Consider the following 14919-nt stretch of genomic DNA (forward strand, 5'->3'; position numbering starts at 1 on the left):
TTCCAGCTATCTGCAGGTATCCCAAGCGCTGATTAAAATATGCTTTAACATGCAAAACAATGAAAGCACATAAAAATACAACCAAAGCAAACTGCAAAGGGAACAATCTGATTTACAGACATCTTGTTCAATCAACAAGATCCCTTCATTTTTGGTGCCCATGTAGAAAAGGTATAAAGAGGCCTCCCCTTTTCCATTTTTATGGGAAAAGCCATATTAATCTATGGTAGCTCAACATCAGGAAGAATTTGGGAGCATCTTTTCAGGTAAACAAATGTTATTAAAAGCATAAGCTTTTTTGTGAGCTGTAACTGTAGCCCACAGAAGCTTAAGTCGTTTAATAATATCTGTTGTTTGAAAAGATGCTACCAGACCTCTTTGTCCTTTTCTCATTTTTAAGCTTACTTACGGGAGGTGGCAAAGACTGTTGGGGTTGGTGCCGTGATTTTTGTGTCCCCTTTTTCAGTTATTCTGAAGTTCCCTCCCTGACTGTCCATCCCAATTTGAAAATGTACATAGGAGGAATTCTTTCCTGCTTGCCTTATAGGATTTCATTGAAAAATAGGGAACCAGGGAGATGGAAGACCGGTGAGAGAAACTTCTATAATGAAAGAGAGGACATTTCTTGGCTACTTTGTGACTGAATAAGTACAAGGACACAACGTTCCATCCGTGAGTATTTCACCAAAATGCCATTTGTTTAATTTGAAAGTAAATCCTCTTTCATAGTCTAAATGAGAACTGGAAGAGAATAATGCAGGAGAATTTTTCTGAAAGACTCTAACCAAGGCCTAGAAGTCATTATACATATTGTTTCTTGCTGATATGACCAAACAAGACTTTAAGGTATCTAACAAAATTGCTGAAACAAATAATGACATTAATTGTGAATCCATCCCTTGTGTTTCTTTTTTTTTTTAAATTAAACTTTATTAATTGTACTTTTTTTAAAAAAAAGACAACAACACAGCTACAAATTATATACAACAAAAAGACGAACAAGTCTTGGCGTAGGCCAAGAGGGAGAGAAAGGAAAGCTTGAGAGAGGAAAGAGGGGGAGGTAAGGGAAGGGGGGGAAAGTGGGGAAAACAAAAGTAGGAAAAACAGTTATAATAAAACCATATTTTTGTGACTGTCTGTAAGGTCTTTTCTTCTTCAAAACTATCGTCGGCAGTGCTTCTCTTTATCTCTGCCTCAGAGGCCTCGGCCTTAGTTTTCTTAGCGGTGATCTATCTTTGATTAAGCCAAATGTACAACATCCTTTGTGTTTCACAGACAGAGCTTTGGGCAATGCTGAGTAAGTTTCCTAAATTTTAAATAATGCCAAGCAAAACCCCAAATTTCCAAATAGGACCACAGATTTTTATATTTTTAAGCTGTAAGCAAAGCTGCAATGTTGTTGTGGACTTTTAGTTTACCACTGAAATTTGGAACATCTTATCTAATATCTATTTGAAAATACTTTTTTAATGAGAGTGCTTTTACATGGTATTGTTGTCATGTTTACCTCTTTTAGCTCAGGTTAATGTCTATAGAAGAACCATGCTTTAAGGACACTATAACAGGCCCAAGTGGTCCATGTTTGAAATTCTAGCTCCTATCTGAAGATGTCTACTTTTTTTTTTGAAAATTTTATTTGGGTTTTCACAAAAACAAAATACAAATAAAACATCTTTTTTGAAAATAGCATGGTCCCAGGTTATCACTTCTTCATACAGACACAAAACTCAATTTCATGCTCATTTTTATATTCTATTCCATATCTTATTACCATTTTATATTTTCTACATAGTTTTTCCCCTCTTCTAATTTTCTCAACTTTGTTATTATCTCAATTCAAATCATTATATTTATACTTTTGTCTGTCCTGTTACAATTTCACATTATCTTTTCTTATTAAGCAAAATTTTCCCTGTAGTTACCATATGGTAACTATCATATGGATCAGTATTTTACATTCAAGTCATCAAAACCAATCAGTTAAAATGTAATGTCAATAATTATTTCAATATCTCAGCTCTGCTGCTCTCCTTCCTTCTTTCTATGCCAAAAGTAGGACATGTGCCCACCTTCCTGAGTATTTATATAATTAGCTCTTGCTAATCAATCACATATCAAGTAGCTAGTATTTTTATTCTTTTTTATTGGTTCAGTTATTGGTTATTACTTATTTAATTTCCTACCAGGAGAAAAAGGCAGTGTAAATAGTATTTCATTGTGGCTGGAGAGATGATTTAATTATACAATGGAAGATGAGACTTTCACATATCTCCCTTGGCCATGTTGTAATTCAAAAAGTGCAAGATTGCCATAGCTCACCGTAAAATAAATAGGAAAAGCAGATACCTTCATCAGATTCAGGAAAAACAGAAGAAGAAAGTCAATGTCTGATGATAGTTGAAAGGCATGAGCTATAGAGGCCCTTGTGTCAATTGCATATCCAACTGTTCAGAGCCAAACTGAATCTAAAATTGGCCATATGTTTTTCTCTTGAATCATTGTTTTATTCATCAAATTGTTGGAATAGAGAATGCAACTTCGAAATGCAGTTATGGAGAAAATGAAATAAAATGCATTTGATTTCTCTGCCACCTCAGTCTTTCTAGGCTTTAAGTAATCAGCCCTTTGTTTCCACCATAATCTTTATCTTTGATCCGTTGCAGCTCACCATAATTTAAACCAAATAAAATTTAATTATTTTGTCCATCATATAAATTGGATTTCAAGTCCCATAATCTCTAATAGCATGAGATTGTGACCAGACATTATAGGGACTGAAATTGTTATACTTAGAAATATCTTATTTTCAGGGGAAAACCAACCTTGCTTGAAGGTGCAAATAACATTTCTTTTGCATCACTGTCTTGTGACTTTTCTCATATATATATTTCCAGTAAACCAATTCATTGTGGCTACTATTTTTAAATCAGATCAAAACTTCCAACTCTGTGTGTGTGTGTGTGTGTGTGTGTGTGTGTGTGTGTTGTCTCTTGTTTGGTTTTCTTCTTCAATTGTCATCAGGAAAGAATTGATTGTATGAGTCACAAGTGATTCTGGAAACATATAAAGCTGCTTTATCACAAGTCATATTATTATTCCATCTCTAGCCTAACATCTTCCTCTTCATGATACAGTTCTCGAATGGCATATTCCGTCTCTGAACTATACCTCATCCTAAAAAAAAAACTTGTCCATATAATGATTAAAACCTTTTGGCACTATTATTGCAATAAAAACTACATTTCCACTATTGCTTATACAAGCATCTCCTAGCTTTGTTTGCAGTAAACAAGGCTGACTATGAATTCTGGGACTTGTTTTTCCAACAAATCTGGAGACCATGAAGTTAGGAAATCTTGTCTTAGAACAACTTTTAATGCACTAATACTTAACTACATTAATATATTTATATTTCTAACCCACTTCCCAAAGAGCAAAACATACAACCCAGGTCACGTAAGTTAGTCACTTGTATCACTTGTATTGGCTATAAATATGTATCATTGAAATTTTAAATCTCTCAACTAACCTGCAGGTAAAGCAATGTCTAGTTTGCTCCTAAATCACGACTATATCTTCTTGGCCACCAGCATAAATTAAGCAACCAAACGTGATATGCCTATAATTTTTCAGCCTCCCAGGTGACAGTCCAGAATTGAGAAATTCATTTGTTCATTTGGGAGGGGAGTGTCACATTTCCATTATCAGTTGAAAGCTCTGCACAGCCTTGACAGCACTGTTTTCCTTTGGGGGAAATAATGCTGTAAGCTTATAGTCTTTGCAATGCTTTTTTTGTTTATGATTTTATGACTGGATGTGGTTTCAGGAGGCCCAGGAGAAAGATTGCTAACCAACAACATTACGTGGAATCCAACATCTGCCTTTTGAAATTCAAAACTAACTTTTCCCATCCTACTGTAAACCTTCCTTCTGACCTATTCTGGTCAACAAATTATTCTGTTGTTTTATATAATGCTATAGATTGTGCTGACCGTTGGGTACAGGATATATGAACCCATTATTATGGAGCATTGTGAGTTGGAGCAGTTTGATTTGTTCAATAAATCTTTTTTTTAAATCCCAGGTTAAGATCATGTGTAAATTTAACTGCGTGGACACAGTAGTTTCAATTATTTATCTAATTAAAGCTGTATTGATACAGGAGAAGTTATATAGTTAGGTCAGAAGTTATATAGTTAGGTCAGAGTGTTAGTGAGAGGTCATGAACTACTCTGTTGGTTTGAGTGGTTTGGTCTCATGGCTACTGCATTCATTGTTGTGGGTTTTTTTTTTACTATACTTTGCATTGTTTTTACCCACCCTAATAACAATAGCACTTACACTGTCTACTGCCCCACAGTGCTTTACAGCATTCTCTGAGCAGTTTATAGAGTTAGAATATTGCCCTCCACAATCTGGTTCCTCATTTTACTGATCTCAGAAGAATGGAAGCCTGAGTCAACATTGAGCCCTGTTAGGATCAAACTCCAAGCTGTGGGCAGAGTTAGCCTGCAGTACTGCATTTTAACCACCACCAAGCCTCTAAGCCAGGCCTGTCAAACTCACGGCCCACAGGCTGGATGTATCATGTGCTGGCCACACCCTCACCTGGTTTAACAAAGTGGGGGGAAGTCCCAATATGTCACTTGATACCACCATGATGATGCGAGTTTGACACCCCTGCTCTAAGCCACCCAGATAGGTGAGATAGGTCACTATACAAATCAAATGTAGGAATAAATAAAACTTTTATTATAACTAACCAGAGTAACAGAAAAGAAAAGTCAAGTTTTTCCATTCTCAGAAATCTTTACAAAAATTGGGGTTGGAAAGAAGAATGTCCAAAATTTTAGCTTAAATGTGATAGTAATGGCATTTGAAGTTTAAACAAATACACAGTGAACATGTTTACAGTTTAATTAGTATTCCTGGTGTTCCCCATCCATAATCAGCAATAAAATATGACATATTTTTGGTTTATGTTTTGTACAGAGCAACCAATTCTCATCTTGGATTGGGCATTTCTTTTATATTGTGTTCTTATTGTTGATTTTATTATAGGCAGTCCAGAATTTGTTGGAATCAGGTGGTGCCTGGAATAAACAAACAAATAAACAAATAAAATATCAGACCTCTATAGTTTCTTTAAATTGCCTACAATTAAAATAATAGGAGAGGCACAAATCAATTTGTACCAGGTACAAATAAGTAGCACTAATTCAATATTGTTGATTCAACTATGATCCTCTTCAAAGCAGTTTTTAGAATGATTAACAAATTATTCTCCCTGACAAGCAAATGGAGGCAATTAGTTAAAGAATTTTTCATGGGCAATATTTTCTTATAAAACAGTCTATCTCATCCTGGTGCTCTCTACTATAACCTCTTGCCAAACTATTCTGATGGGAGGTAATAGAGACTATAATCTAACACATCTGGAAAGCACCATTCAAAGAAAAGCTGTGCTATAGTCAGAATGGATCTGCTTGAGCCTGCATTGACTTTCTCAGGGAGACAATCCAAATAATTAAAATGAATTGAGATCACAAAAGGAAAAAAAAAAAATTACAGTTTTAGGATTTCTTGTGGAGTTTGTTTTCTGATCTGAAGATGAAATAGTTACTTCATGGTCATACAGCACTGATCCTTTCCCCCTCTCCTCTTGGGTGACAAACCAATCTCACAAAAATAAAAAAAACCAAACTTTATTATTTTAAAAAAGAAAGGAAAGACATATTTTTAAAAAGTAACTTGAGATATCCAGAATACAACTATTCACTAGCAAAAGATATTAATTACAAAGCTGTTGAGATTAGGTGCTGCCTAAATTTGATAAACTAATAAAATTATGAGAAAATGGCAGTTTGATTAAAAAGTAAAGTTCACAAAAGAAAATGTAATGCTCCCAACAGACCACAAGATGTCTCTGATTGGCTACAAATAGTTTATTGCTGCCAGAATCTATTGAGAGAGATGCTATAGTTTATTTTATTACAGATAATAAAATTTGATATGTAAAAATTAATATTCTCATGCTCAGTCTGACAAATGAAAAGAGCACGTGCATTCCTAAGTGTTACAGAGAAATAAAAGGCTGGAGTTTCAAACACAGATGCAATGAAACAGAGATTGCTTGGCAACATGATAAATCTCATGCCACCTCACTTTATTTAGCTATTTCAACCCTTGTTTGAAAAGATACAGACATTTTCTTTTCCCAGTAAAGGAGAGGAGCTGAGTTATTTCTTTTCGTGTAGACAATGATGATGATGTTATCCATTCAGTTGTGTCTGACACTTGGTGGTACCCTATGGGCCAGTTCTCACCACATCTTCCAATCTTGTACTACTTCTTTGTTTGTGTAGATAATACAGAATATCTGTTCCTCATCACAATGAAGACTGGGAATGATTCAGTTGACATGCTGGAAGACTGAAAAGTGGAACCCATAACTTACAACAACTGATACTAAACTATTTTGGGAAGTGGTGGTTAAAAACAAAAACAAAACTGATGGCAACGAGCTTTAAAAATATGCTCAAATTTTTGTTGTTCAGTTGCTAAAGTCGTATCTAACTCTTCCTGACCCCCATGGACCAGTGGTGCATTTCAAAAACGTTTACCACCGGTTTGGTGGGTGTGGCTTGGTGGGCGCACTTTGAGAGCGCACACACACTTTGCACGCACCAAATGTGCATTTTGCGCAGGCACAGAGGCTTTCCAACTCACCTCCTACAATCCTGTACTCTCCCTGTCACTTCAGCAGCTGACGCGTGGCAATCTGCTGTGCAAAGAAGCTGCACTTCAAAAGCAGGAAATAAAGGTCAGTATGGGAGCCAGGCAGGTGGGTGGGCCCAATAGCAAAGCGTCTTAGAGAACCAGTTTGGTCTCCGCTGGTCTTCAGCGCTACCGGAATGCCAGAACCGGGCTGAACTCGTAGAATACCACCACTGCCTTGGACCGCAATATATCAGGTCCTCCTATCCTTCACTGTCTCCTGGAGTTTGGGCAAATTCATTTTCTTTGTGACAATGACAATTTAACCATCTCATCCTCTGCTGTCTCCTTCTCCCTTTGCTTTCAATAATTCCTAACTTCAGGGTTTTTTTTTTCCAATGAGTCCTCTCTTCTCATTAGGTAGCCAAGTTTCCAATGAATCCTCTCTTTTCATTAGGTAAGCAAAGTATTTGAGTTTCAATGTCAGTATCTGATGCTCAACCAAATAGCAACTGAAATAAATTTAAACTAATGAACACAAGAACTCAAATACACTGAAGGTGTCTGAATTATCTCTTAACAGAAAAAGGGGGTTATAATGGACAGATCAACTAAATGTCAATTCAGTAAGGTTAGTAAATGATGGTAAGTTACACTTAAAACCAGAAGGATGTAGAAATAATCCTAGAGTTCTAAAATTACCTAACCGCACTGCTGGTTAGAAGTCATAAGACATACCTACTAGCAAGATATATCATTAGTTGTTGCACATGAGTGATAATTTTCAGTTTTTGCAGTTGAATACATGCCATTGCATGGTTTCTCTGTTTATCTGGCAACCCCACAGAAGATGGACAGAAACCCACAAGAAATGGGAGAACTAAATAAAACTGTCCTAGTACTTTTTGAACACCAAAACTATCCATCTGGAAGGCAATTCAATGCAGTCTTTATTTCTGATTCATCTGTTGTTTTCCTTTAATATTATAAAAATATCTATTCTGAATTCTCAGAAATAATTCTTCTGACCCTGAAATTTTATCTGATCTTTTTTTTAACAGAAGTAACAGTTATACTCAGATTGTACCGATGTTTTCTTTTTCCAAGACAAGAAGGGTAATTTATATGCATGAGTAATTATTTTTAATCACTAAAGCTTGCAAACATCTGTAACTACCCAAGGGGAACATAGATTACTCGTTAACATCATGTGGGTTGGAATTTGCTCTCCCATCTCTGCCCCCCATTGAGCCCCAGCTGGCTATAATTCTGGGGCATTTCCAAAAAAGGTTTTATATTTCTTTCTTTGCTATGCTGCTCCAACCTTAACAATCAATGTTCCAACATTCAGTTGCTTAAGATACTAATTCAGGCCTTGGCATTTGCTAAGAGTTTCTGGTTCCTTCCGCCATTGTATTCCCTTCCCTTCATCTGTTTCATCGGGGGAAAAATATAACTCTCAAAATTCCAGTAAGGTAGAATAAGCGGCAGTGTGTTTGTTTGGGGGTGGGGGTGGGGATGACTATTAGTCCCTAAACAGTGGCTGCTGAATCACATACATTCCTTTTTGGTTTTCTATTTCCAAAAGCTTTAAGAAAGACAGCCTTGTGTACTGTACCAATAAAAACAATTATTTTGGAAAGTTAAATAAACTATAAGCTATTATTTACACAGGGGTAGGCCCAAATCATCAGAGAAGACTCTGATCATTCACCTGAGGACATGAAGCAAGAGGACTTCTCAATCCTAGGTTAATCCCTTAACCTTGAGGCTGATTAGATAAAATGCTCTCTTGGCATAATATTTGCATCTAGAGGAGGGTTTATTAAGATGAGAAGGCGAATAGTGGCTTCCCTATAGGAGGAAGAAACCATTCTACATAAAGAACATCGTGTGTGTGTGTGTGTGTGTGTGTGTGTGTGTGTGTGTGTTGCATGATTCTGAATTGTTTTTAATGTTTCATTTTGTTCATATATTGTTTTATTTGATTTTGATGGGGTTTTTTTGGTACTGTTTATGTTTTAATTATAGGCAGCTAAATAAACTTGATAAACAAATAAATATTATATTCCACACAATTTCCCTTTTACTTTAACAGTCATAAATGACATAGTTTTTGTTAGGAAGTGGAGGACATCTAGAGCAAATAAAGAGAGGAGAAGGTACACTTTCATTTTACATCGCTGAAGCTTCCCATGTTGGTGATGTGGCCTTGTGCAATTCTTTGTTGCTGGACCAAGGTATTCTTTTGTTTATAGGCTCATCTGAAATTACACCTGTGGCTTTTATATTATAATGCACTATTTCCACTTTTTTTTGCCCTGTTTGTTTCATGAAGCAGTACTTCAGCAGAGAAATACAAACATGCGGAGAATATTACGTAATGCATAACATTTATTTTGGTAGAATTTATCAAAGGTTAAAAATTCATTATAAGAATTACTGCTATTGTGTCCTTAAAATAATCTATAATTAATCAACTAATGTCTCAACAAATGTCAGCTCATTCCAAAGTCCAAATTAAAGTAGTACCACACAGAAATTGATATTCAGTGAAATAGTATCATATTCTTAAAATACTACAACTGGTCTCCTATTCACCATTGCCTTCATCCTTGTAGACTGGGAGCAACTCCTAAACCTGTCCCTGAAACCTAATTTAGATCATTCTAATCCATTTGGTGCCTTCAACTGTCCATTTTCTCCCCAGCTATCTGATAAAAATTAAAATTTTCAAGTTTGTAACTTGTTTGGTAATTGGATTTTAATACTACAAGATGTTTAAAACTAATATTGCAACTATTATATTCCTTTTGGTATAGGACAAGAGGAAGAACTAGTATTGTCCAATTATTTTTTTACATAACTGACTTGGCCACCTATCTTATATAATAACTGTAGGCAACTCACAACACTCACTAAAAACAAAACCACCCTTACTTCATTGCTGTTCAACAAAGATAAAAACAAAACCACCCTCATGTCATTTCCGCTCTAGTAAAGATGAATGAGATAATACAGAGACTGAGCCTTTTAATTACAGAATCTCCTTGTGCAACACAGGTTAAATACATCTGTTTTATAAAAGCTTTTCAGCTTGGAACATTCTGTGCTACAAAAACACCTAGGCTGACTTCACTCTTCCACACAAACTGATTTGGCAAAGCATTTGAATTATTGATATGAGTCTGGTACATTGGACTGTGGCCATAAACCAAATGTGTAGAGTCAGATGTTGCTTGTTAGCTTTTGCCAGATGATGATACCCTCCAGATGCATTTTCAGAATTTCTAGAAAAGACAGCCCTTGTTACAGAATAATAGAGTTGGAAGGGACCTAAGAGGTCTTCTAGTCCAACCCACTGCTCAAGCAGGAGACCCTATTCCATTTCAGACAAGTGGCTGTCCAGTCTCTTCTTAAAAGACTTTAGTGATGAAGCACCCACAACTTCAGATGGCAAACTATTCCACTGGTTAATTGTTCCCACTGTTAGAAAATTTCTGTTTAGTTCTAGGTTGCTTCTCTCCTTGATTAGTTTCCATCCATGCAGTAAGTGTTTAAGAACTCGTGTTTGTTTATTTTCCCGTAATCCACAAAAAAGAGGAGAGCTCTAAAGTTTTAGTCCTGTTCCTTCAACATTTGGGGAATATTTTTTGTTTTAAGTGCAACATCTGGCCAGAAATAAGTTATTCACCTTGATTTAGGGAAGTTTAACAAAGCTGGAAAAACTCCTTTACTAACAAATGCTCTTTGGTTAGTCTGTGATGTGGTGCAAACCAAAACCAAATAAAATGGAATATAATTTTGGAGTCCACTGTTTTCAGATTAACATTTCTGTATGGCACCCAGAGGTCTCTTTTCTATTTTCTATTGTTGTTGTTGTTGTTGTTGTTGATAGTGTTATATAGTTCACAGAGATGTTAGGAAATAGATTCCATTCAAAATCAAACTAAACTATACCTAAATTGAATTCTGTGCTATTCCATTTCCAAATTTCATTAACTCTCCAATAAATATACAATGGCTCAATCTGGTAAGAATCTTTTTACTTAACTGGTAGAATTCTAATCATTCCCCCAGTTTCTTAATTTAGAAAAAGAAAAGAAGTAATTCCCTTTCCCCTAGGGCTATGTAAGGGATTCGAAAATAGGCTTTGGAGAGAGAAGTAAGCTTGTTTGGTTATAGTGGTTAATGTGTTCGGCAAAATCTGGGATCCCAATATTTTTCAGGTCATTGACCCCTTCATAAAGTTTTAGATTGTTCATCAATTCCTAAACATTTATTATATGAAAATTATTTAATAAATGCTATTAAACTAAGGTGAAGATTCCCCTCATACATACGTGCTAGTCATTCCTGACTCTAGGGGGTGGTGCTCATCAGCCGAAGAACCGGCATTGTTCAAAGACGTCTCTGTGGTCATGTGGCTGGCATGACTAAATGCCAAAGGAGTACGGAACGCTGTTACCTTCCCAACAAAGGTAGTCCCTATTTTTCTACTTGCATTTTTACATGCTTTTGAACTGCTAGGTTGGCAGAAGATTTAACTAACATTACCCTTAATAATAGTTAATACTGTTAACATTACTATTAATAACACTAATAATTAATACAATTAATAACTGCAATAATGTAAAGTCCAATCAACCCTTTGGAAGGTTGTTGCTGAGCGCTTTGGGTGCTTTGTGTCTTTCAGCTCATCTTTTCACAAGGTTATCATGAGGAAAAATTAGAGGACAGAGTTTATGTACTTGTTGAGTTCCTCTGATACAACTGCCATATATAACTAGTGTATCAATACATGAAATACATTTCCATTCCTTTTAGATTGTGGCTCTAATCTAAACTGGGATTGGGGGGTTTATGGTGGGATATGTGGAGAAGCATATTACTTAAATCATACGGCTGTGCATCCTATTGATCAAGGAATTCCGGCTGGCAAGGTCTAGAAGAGCTTTCTCTACTGAGGCTCTGCCATCCGGAATGTCATGCCCCGTGTTGTGAGATCTTTTGGCCTTCCAAAAGGGCCTGAAAACCTGGCTTGCCAGTTGACCTGGGGCCCAAAGGCGGGGAAGTTATATACCGTATTTCCCCATGTATAAGCCACCCCTTTTTCCAAAATTTTCAAGCCAAAAAGTAGGGGGTGGCATATACAAAGCAGGTACACTTTTTATACATGAAAAATGCATAAAATAATAAAGTAGGAATAAACTGGTTTTCCAGCAGTATGCTATACATTTTGTAAAAATTGTAAGTGATGATCGGCCTGAATCGCCTGAATGCTTCGTTCCTACCGTACTCTCGTTCCGATGTGTAGATTGCAAGCGTCGCCCGCACCGCTTTGACGCGTCATGACCGGTTGTAGATCTAGCGTCGCGGACGCACTTTCGCCTGAAGCTTTTTCGTCTGTCGCCCGCCCGTACGGGCCGCCGCCCGGGCTTGGCGGCGGCGACTGTCCAGTCGACCTGCCGGCGATCGCGGGGCAGACGGTGTTGCAGCACCGTCGTTTTTTCGTGCGACTTGCAAGATTGTACACAGTATTCATTACTGTGTTATTTTGAAATTCTAAAATGGCTGAAAAATGAAGAGACAAGCCTACACTGCAAGCTTTAAGTTAAAAGTCATTAAGTTTGCCAAAGAATTTGGTAATCATGCAGCTGAGCGGAATTTGGACCTCCACCAGATCGGAGGGCAATCATCAGATGGAGAAATCAGGAAGAGAAACTTGAAAATGCCAAGGATGCAAAAGGCATGTCGTGGAAAGTCTGCCAAGTGGCCACATTTGGAGAAGGAATTGAAGACATGGATAGTTGAGCAACGCCAACATGGTGTAGTTATTACAACCAAGATGATTTTGCAAGAAGCCAAAAGAATAGCAAGAGAAAAAGAAGTTGAAAACTTTACTGGTTCAGCAAATTGGTGTTATCGCTTCATGAAGAGAGAGAGAAGCTGTCAATGAGGACTCGCACCAGACTTGCTCAAAGAATGCCTGAAGATTATGAAGCAAAAATAGTGGAGTTTCATAAGTTCATCATCAACCTTAGAAAGCACTGGAATTACGATGTTTCTCAAATTTATAATATGGATGAAACTCCAGTCACATTTGACTGTCCAAGCAACAGAACAGTCGATCTGAAAGGTGCCAAGACAGTTTCCATAAAGACAACTGGAAATGAGAAGAACAGATACACTGTCGTCTTGGGTTGTGCTGCTGATGGAACCAAGCTAAATCCAATGTTGATTTTTAAGAGGAAGACTTTCCCTAAAGAAAAATTCACAACGGAATACTTCTTCACATGCATGAGAAAGGCTGGATGGATACTGATGGTATGCAAATTTGGTTCAAGAAGATATTTGGATGCCGACCAGGAGCTCTGCTTAAGAAACCGGCTTTGCTTGTCTTCGATTCCTTCAGGGACACTTGACTGAGGATGTTAAGAAGATTGCTGAGACTATGAAAACCCAACTTGCGGTTATTCCAGGTGGCCTGACTTGTCAGCTTCAGCCCCTTGATGTTTCCATTAATAAAGCTTTTAAGGTGGCACTACGAGAAGAATGGAACCACTACATGACGACGACAGCAGGAGACAATCTTACCAAAACTGGTCGACTGAAGAAACCATCAATTGGAGAAGTTTCAAGTGGGTAAAGAAGGCTTGGGACAGTGTGAAGATCGAGATCATTGTCAAAGCCTGTAAAAAATGTGGAATATCTAATTCTCTTGATGGTTCAGAAGATCATTTGATATATGAAGATGACGATGAAGATGACACAGAGGAAGAAGAAATGTTAGCTAAATTAGATGCCAATAATATTGAAGAAGACGTGGAATGTGATGGAGCAGATAGTGATGATGAGTGTATGAGTGATTATTATGAATCTTGAATTTTGTTTCTTTGTAAATTTTCTTTCTTCATAACTTGTTTCTCTAATAAAATATTTTTTTCAAAACTTCACAGTCCAAAAATTGGGGGGTGGCTTATACAAAGGGGGTGCTTATACATGGGGAAATACGGTACTCCAGGTGGTTAATGGACTGGGATAAGACCTCACGTCCTCCCTATATGCCTCTTTTGCTCTCTTCCTTGCCATTTTTGTTAATTCAATTTTAATGTTAATATCCATTGTTTTAATATTTTATCTTGTTGCTTTTATTGGCTGTGAGCCCCCAAGAGCTGATTCTAGGTAAGATAAGTGGCGTCTATGTTAAATAAATACAAAATAAATAAATAAAAATATCTAGGTAGAGAGAAGCAGTAATTTTACAACTATAGGCTACTCTACTTATTGTTTAATTTTTTAAAACTCTGACTCAAGTAGCAGTGACATCACCAGAATTTTCACCCCATCCTTTTTCAAATGTGGAATATTTTTAACCTAACAAGATAAGTACATCTAATCTTTTGTAGGCTTAAAAAAAATCTCTTTTCCTTTTTAAAACTGGAAATCACAGTTTGTGGAATTGTCTATTACTGTAAATTTCAGAAGCAAGTACCAAAGAGATGCAAAAGTGTGATTGAGAGAAAAGTTTGGCCCTCAGCCTACAGACTGCCTGTCTCTGGTTTATTTTAATCTTCAGAGTTCCATTTATTTGTGAAATGTACTGAGTGGAAGAACCCAACACTTAAAGCCTACATTTGCAACCTGAAATAAATTTAGAGAGAGAAATTTGGCATTGATATAAATATTCGGAGTGGTAGTAAACTGTATTAGATATGGAATGGGTATGGAATGGTTCAATCCTGACTGGCTGAAGGTTGACTCAGCCTTCCATCCTTCCGAGGTCAGTAAAATGTGGACCCAGATTGTTGGGGGCAATATACTAACTCTGTAAACCATTTAAGAGTGCTGTAAAATAGCACTATGAATTGCTAGTACTATTGCTCTTACTCTTTGATGTGGCTATAATTGAGTCTGAAGTCTGAAATCTAAAGCTCTTTCTCAGAGATTTTTATATCACATTGTCTTTTTGTTATGTATTCTAATTCCCAATAGTTGTTGATTTAGGTCATTTTGGTAATCCACAGAATGCACAGACCCTCTGGTTTTCATTACTTTCCAAAACATAATAAACACACCCACCTGAGACTATGAAGAATGATCTGAAAGGTGGGTCTCTTCCAAATAAATAATACATTATTGTTCCCAACTCTAAGAAAGCAAGCTCAGTGAGAACAAGTTCACTAGCAAAAGGGATTAAGA

The 14919-nt window shown here is 36.7% G+C and overlaps 2 long non-coding RNA genes across 2 annotated transcripts in view; one reads left to right on the forward strand and one right to left on the reverse strand.

The window, feature by feature from the left end:
• Positions 1-14500, forward strand: part of LOC148126839 (uncharacterized) — a 400892-nt gene extending 386392 nt beyond the window's left edge. Inside the window, exon 3 of the long non-coding RNA XR_015741625.1 lies at positions 14474-14500. This is a non-coding gene — a long non-coding RNA (uncharacterized LOC148126839). The remainder of the gene's footprint in view (positions 1-14473) is intronic.
• The window catches only part of LOC148126840 (uncharacterized), an 81479-nt gene continuing 71462 nt past the window's right edge, over positions 4903-14919 (reverse strand). The window contains exon 2 of the long non-coding RNA XR_015741624.1: positions 4903-5093. This is a non-coding gene — a long non-coding RNA (uncharacterized LOC148126840). The remainder of the gene's footprint in view (positions 5094-14919) is intronic.

Source organism: Pseudonaja textilis, chromosome 2 (genome assembly GCF_049901715.1).
Source record: "Pseudonaja textilis isolate UNSWEBS1 chromosome 2, rPseTex1.2, whole genome shotgun sequence".
Classification (NCBI taxonomy): domain Eukaryota; kingdom Metazoa; phylum Chordata; class Lepidosauria; order Squamata; family Elapidae; genus Pseudonaja; species Pseudonaja textilis.